The following is a 6,786-nucleotide window of genomic DNA, read 5'->3' on the forward strand; positions in this document are numbered from 1 at the left end:
TCAATCACCAAAAAGGGGGAGATTGTAAGTGCATCTAGCGCCCCTTAGTGATTTTGGTGTATTGAAGACTTATAGGTTAAGGGACTAATGTGTTTATGAGTGTACACAGATCCATAAGTCTATAAGGAGTTTGATATTTACAGAGAAAGTCAACCCCTAAAAATGAAGTTCTTCGTCTGAAGACTTTGGATTTCTGAAGACTTTGAAAGTGAAGAAATTGGTGTAACCCTGAAGACTTGGTATTCATACGAGGAACATGAAGCGTGAAGACTTTTGTTTTCGTAGTTTCATTTTCTCTTTCTTGAGTCATAGGAAACACCGTACTGTTAAAGGGGGTCGAGGAAATACTAAGGAAAAATTTCCAAGTGATGCTCAACTCAAAATCCTACACCTACCAATCCCTTCGAGTGAAGCCATTGGAAATCTCATACTGTTCAGTCATATTCTTCAGTGATAGAGACGAAGTTCTTCTGGTCTCTGAGGAATTTGTTCTGACTGAGGAGTTAGGAATTCGCCAGTGCGGATTGCCTACATAGTGAGGTACATGATAGCCCTGAGGAATTTGAGCCTCAAATATCCGACCGTTGTTGTACTACGCGCCAGCTGTCCCAAAATACCTACCCACCTAACGGTCATATTATTGAAGGGCATTTATGTCTTATCATGTCGGGCTGCTCCCTAGGATATAAATAGCTGCCGCCTACAACCACTAGCTGGTTGGCTGCTCCGAGAGAAACTGACACTTGTCATTTGAGAGCATCCCATCCTTCGAGGACTTTGAGTGAAAATCATCGAGTGAGGAAAGCAAACCCAAACACCTACAAACCCAAAGTGATTGAGCATCACTGAAGAGATTGATCCTGCGTGGATCCGACGCTTGTTACCTTTGAAGACTGTGCTTCTTCCAGACGGTTAGGCGTCATGGTCTAGAGCATCCAAGAGGAATTGTGGATCGCCGAGTGACCGAGTCTGTGAAGGTTTGGAAGTCACCTGAAGACTTACCATGAGTGATTGGGCGAGGTCTGTGTGACCTTAGCTCAAGGAGAATATGGTGAGGACTGTGTCTCCGGGACTGTGTGTCCTCAGGTTTAAATACCTAGCCGCTCCAACCAGACGTACAACTGAGACAATAGTTGGAACTGGTCTACCAAATCATTGTCTTCACCAAGCTTACTGGTTCTATTTCCTCAACTCTTTGATCTCCTCATATCTGTGTTTGAAGACTTTGACTGAAGACTTCCTCAATTTCCTCAGTTCAATTTCTTCAGACTGTGTGTCTTCATCCTGTGTTATCCTGTGTTTACGCTTTCTGTACTCTGTGCTTGTCTTCATTTCATCATGCTGACCATGCTTGTGTTCTGTTATGTTTACTTTTGAGTACTTATTCCGCTGCAAGTAGTTCTTCGCTAAGGAATTTCCTCACCCGCAAATTCCTCAGTGAAGAATTCATAAAAATCTCCTATTCACCCCCCTCTAGTCGATATAACGCACTTTCACTCATCATGTCCGTGATCTCATCCAGGACTCCGAACTACCTTCGGTACATCAAAACACATAAACTCATAATAACGATCGTCAGCGGACGTTAAGCGTGCAGACCCTACGGGTTCGAGAACTATGTAGACATGACCGAGACTCATCTCCGGTCAATAACCAATAGCGGAAGCTGGATGCTCATATTGGCTCCCACATATTCTACGAAGATCTTTAGCGGTCAAACCGCATAACAACATACGTTGTTCCCTTTGTCATCGGTATGTTACTTGCCCGAGATTCGATCGTCGGTATCATCATACCTAGTTCAATCTCATTACCGACAAGTCTCTTTACTCGTTCTGTAATGCATCATCCCGCAACTAACTCATTAGTCACATTGCTTGCAAGGCTTATAGTGATGTGCATTACCGAGAGGGCCCAGAGATACCTCTCCGACAATCGGAGTGAAAAATCCTAATCTCGATCTATGCCAACTCAACAAACACCATCGGAGACACCTGTAGAGCATCTTTATAATCACCCAGTTACGTTGTGACGTTTGATAGCACACTAAGTGTTCCTCCGGTATTTGGGAGTTGCATAATCTCATAGTCACAGGAACATGTGTAAGTCATGAAGAAAGCAATGGCAATAAACTAAATGATCATAGTGCTAAGCTAATGGATGGGTCATGTCAATCACATCATTCTCTAATGATGTGATACCGTTCATCAAATGACAACTCATGTCTATGGCTAGGAAACTTAACCATCTTTGATTAACGAGCTAGTCAAGTAGAGGCATACTAGTGACACTCTGTTTGTCTATGTATTCACACATGTACTAAGTTTCTGATTAATACAATTCTGGCATGAATAATAAACATTTATCATGATATAAGGAAATATAAATAACAACTTTATTATTTCCTCTAGGGCATATTTCCTTCAAGAGTGTGTCCACGTACCCTCGTAGACTGAAAGCCGAAGTGTTAGCTTAACGCGGTTGATGTAGTCGAACGTCTTCTTGATTCAACCGATCAAGCACCGAACGTACGACACCTCCGAGTTCTGCACACGTTCAGCTCGATGACGTCTCTCGAACTCTTGATCCAGCAAAGTATCGAGGGAGAGTTTCGTCAGCACAACGGCGTGTGACGGTGATGGTAAAGTGATCCGCGCAGGGCTTCGCCTAAGCACTACGACAATATGACCGGAGGAGTAAACGGTGGAGGGGAGCACCGCACACGGCTAAGAACAATTGATTTGCCTTAGAGGTGCCCTTGCACCCATATATAAAGGAGAGAGAGGGGAGGAGGCTGGCCTAGGGGCGCGCCAAGTGGGAGGAGTCCGACTTGGGCTCCTAGTCCAATTCGGCCCCCCTTCCTTTTATCGGAGGGGGAAAGGGGGAAGGAAAGGGAGAAGGAGAAGGAAAGGGGGGCCGCGCCCCCTCCCATAGTCTAATTCGGACTCCTCCCTTGGGGGGGCGCCACCCTTGTGGGCTTCCTTTCCTCCGACCTATGGCCCATAGGGCCCACATCTTCCCCCCGGGGGCTCCGGTAACCCTCCCGGTACTCCGATACGTACCCGATACATTCCGAAACACTTCCGGTGTCCGAATACTATCATCCAATATATCAACCTTTACCTCTCGACCATTTCGAGAATCCTCGTCATGTCCGTGATCTCATCCGGGACTTCCAACAATCTTCGGTCACCAAAACACATAACTCATAATACAAAATCATCATCGAACGTTAAGCGTGCGGACCCTACGGGTTCGAGAACTATGTAGACATGACCGAGACACATCTCCGGTCAATAGCCAACAGCAGAACCTGGATGCTCATATTGGTTCCTACATATTCTATGAAGATCTTTATCGGTCAAACCGCAATGATAACATACGTCATTCCCTTTGCCATCGGTATGTTACTTGCCCGAGATTCGATCGTCGGTATCTTCATGCCTAGTTCAATCTCGTTACCGGCAAGTGTCTTTACTCGTTGCGTAATACATCATCCCACAACTAACTCATTAGTCACATTGCTTGCAAGGCTTATCATGATGTGTATTATTGAGAGGGCCCAGAGATACCTCTCTGATACTCGGAGTGACAAATCCTAATCTCGATCTATGCCTACCCAACAAACACCTTCGGAGATACCTGTAGAGCATCTTTATGATCACCCAGTTATGTTGTGACGTTTGATAGCACACAAGGTATTCCTCCGGTATTCGGGAGTTGCATAATCTCATAGTCAAAGGAATATGTATAAGTCATGAAGAAAGCAATAGCAATAAAACTTAACGATCATTATGCTAAGCTAACAGATGGGTCTTGTCCATCACGTCATTCTCTTAATGATGTGATCCCGTTCATCAAATGACAACACATGTCTATGGTCAGGAAACTTAACCATCTTTGATTAACGAGCTAGTCTAGTAGAGGCATACTAGGGACACCGTGTTTTGTCTATGTATTCACACATGTATCAAGTTTCCGGTTAATACAATTCTAGCATGAATAATGAACATTTATCATGATATAAGGAAATATAAATAACAACTTTATTATTGCCTCTAGGGCATATTTCCTTCACCCCTTCCATGCACGACGAAACCTCGGCCTCCAGCATGCTAGCACATCTTTGGATGAATCTGCATGAAGAGAAGATGATCACCCCATGAGTGAAGTTTGATTTAAACCCTAAGGTTGTAGAGATCGTCAGAAATAAACCCCCACCTCCAAATCCATGAAGTTTGTACCCTATACTCTTCGATACTGGTTGTTTACAACCTCAAGGTTGTATCCAAACAAGAATTTTCTATGTGGCATGAAAAGTTGGGATGGATGGATTAGACAACACTTGTTGGTGTGTCCCACAAAATTGTGTGACTTTGCCATTGCTTGTTGTGAGCCTGAGCTCCAATTTGTAGTGGTCGGGCTCAGATTCAGGAGAGTATGACGTTGTGCGTTGCCATTGTGTCACTTTGCCATCATGAGCCGTGAGCCAGAGCTTGCGCGTCTCGATGACGTTCTCCAGGTTGCGCAGCAGCAGACATGGAGCTCGCCGGTCACTAGGGATGTGTTTGGTTGTCATCTTCAAAAATATCTACATTGCATACTTGTCCCACTTCAGCCTTGTTGAGCGGAAACAGGCAAAAAATCAACATCTGCACTTAGTTTGGTTGCCCACATCGAGGCTGCTTGCATTAGGGGATCGATTTTGGCACGGTGTTTGGTGTCCTGCATTGGCTCAATACACGCAACTACACTGTGTTTGGTTGTATACACGGGATATGATTAAGATTTAACATCTACACATAACACACAGTTAGTGGGACTACTTCGCCACGCCGTCATCGGACTAATTTGTCGCGGCCACCATTAAACGCGCTATGCCTCCACTCGTTGCTCGTCTACTGGGACATTAAGAGGCTCAAGCCCCCGGTGTCGACACGCTCACCGACACCTTCTACCAAGCCAAGGGCGGCGCGGCCACCAGCGCCACAGGCAGCGTCAAGATGGCCAAGCTGGAGGGCAGTGGCTTCGGCTTCACATCCGCCGCCACCCCGACGATGCCTAGGACACCACCTTTGCCAAGGCCCTCAAGAAGATGCAGTACGACTTTGCGGTGCTGCAAATCTCGGCACCCATCGAGTTCGGCGAGTCGTTCGCCACCAACACGTTTCGAGCTTACGTAGCTTCTCTCAACCGATGACAAGTTTGTCGTAGTAATTTTGGCTCATTGTTAATTATTGGTATGTACGTGATACGTCTCCAACGTATCTATATTTTTTTATTGTTCCATGTTATTATAGTATCAATCTTGTATGTTTTATATGCAATTATATGCTATTTTATATCATTTTCTGGGACTAACCTATTAACCCAGTGCCAGTTGGTGTGTTTTTGCCTATTTTGGGTTTTCCAGGAAATCACTACCAAACGGAGTCCAAACGCTACGAAACTTTTTGACGATTTTTTTTCTGGACAAGAGAGATCCTCGAAGCTTCAGGAGGAGTCCAAAAGGCAAACGAGGAGACGACAAGGCAACAGGGCACGCCCAGGGGGTAGGCGTGTCCTGATGCCTTATGGGACCCTCATGGGTCCGTATGACCTAATTCCACCTTCACAAATTCTCTAAAATTGGGAAACCAACAGAGGGCCACCCAAAACACTTTTTTCGCCGCCGCAAGTTTTTGTTTTCTGCGATCCCATCTGGAGGCCTTTTCTGATACTCTGTCAGAGGGGGAATCGATCATGAAGTGCTTCTACATCATCCTTGTTATCCTCCGATGATGCGTGAGTAGTTCACCATAGTCCTACGAGTCCATAGCTAGTAGCTAGATGCCTTCTTCTCTCTCTTTGATCATTAATACAATGTTCTCCTTGATGTTCTTGGAGTTCTATCCGATGTAATCTTCTTTTGCGGTGTGTTTGTTGGGATTCGATGAATTATGGATTTATGATCAGATTATTCTTGAATATTAACTGATCCTTCTCTGAACTTTATTATGCATGATTGTTATAGCTTTGTATTTCTCTTCGATTTATCCGTTTGGTTTGGCCAACTAGATTGATTTATCTTGCAACAGGAGAGGTGCTTTGTGATGGGTTCAATCTTGCGGTGCCCTATATCCTAGTGACAGAAAGGGACAAGACATGTATTTGTATTGTTTCCATTAAGGATAAAATGATGGGTTTATTCATATTGATTGGGTTTACTTTGTCTATATCATGTCATCTTTCTTAAGGCGTTACTCTATTTTATACTTAGTACCTTAGAGGCATGCGGGATAGCGGTCGATTGGTGGAGTAATAGTAGTAGATGCAGGCAGGAATCGGTCTACTTATCTCGGATGTCATGCCTATATACATGATCATTGTCCTTGAATATCGTAATAACTATGCGCTTTCCTATCAATTGCCCAACAATAATTTGTTCACTGATAACCCAGAAGTATAGGGGACCGCAACAGTTTTCGAGGGTAGTATTTCACCCAAATTTATTGATCCGACACGAGGGGAGCCAAAGAATATTTACAAGGATTAGCAGTTGAGTTGTCAATTCAACCACACCTGGAGAATCAAATATCTGTAGCAAAGTGTTTAGTAGCACAGTAGTATGATAGTTTGACAGGAATGGTAACATTAGCAATAGTAACGGTAACAGTAACAGTAGCAGTAACAGTAGTAGATTTGTAGTGATTGTAACAGCAGCAACAACAAAAGTAACTTAGCAAAAATCAATATGCGAAAAAGCATAGGCATTGGATCGGTGATGGATATTTGTGTTGGATGATA

The sequence above is a fragment of the Triticum aestivum genome, chromosome 7D (assembly GCF_018294505.1).
Source record: "Triticum aestivum cultivar Chinese Spring chromosome 7D, IWGSC CS RefSeq v2.1, whole genome shotgun sequence".
In the NCBI taxonomy this organism is placed as follows: Eukaryota; Viridiplantae; Streptophyta; class Magnoliopsida; order Poales; family Poaceae; genus Triticum; species Triticum aestivum.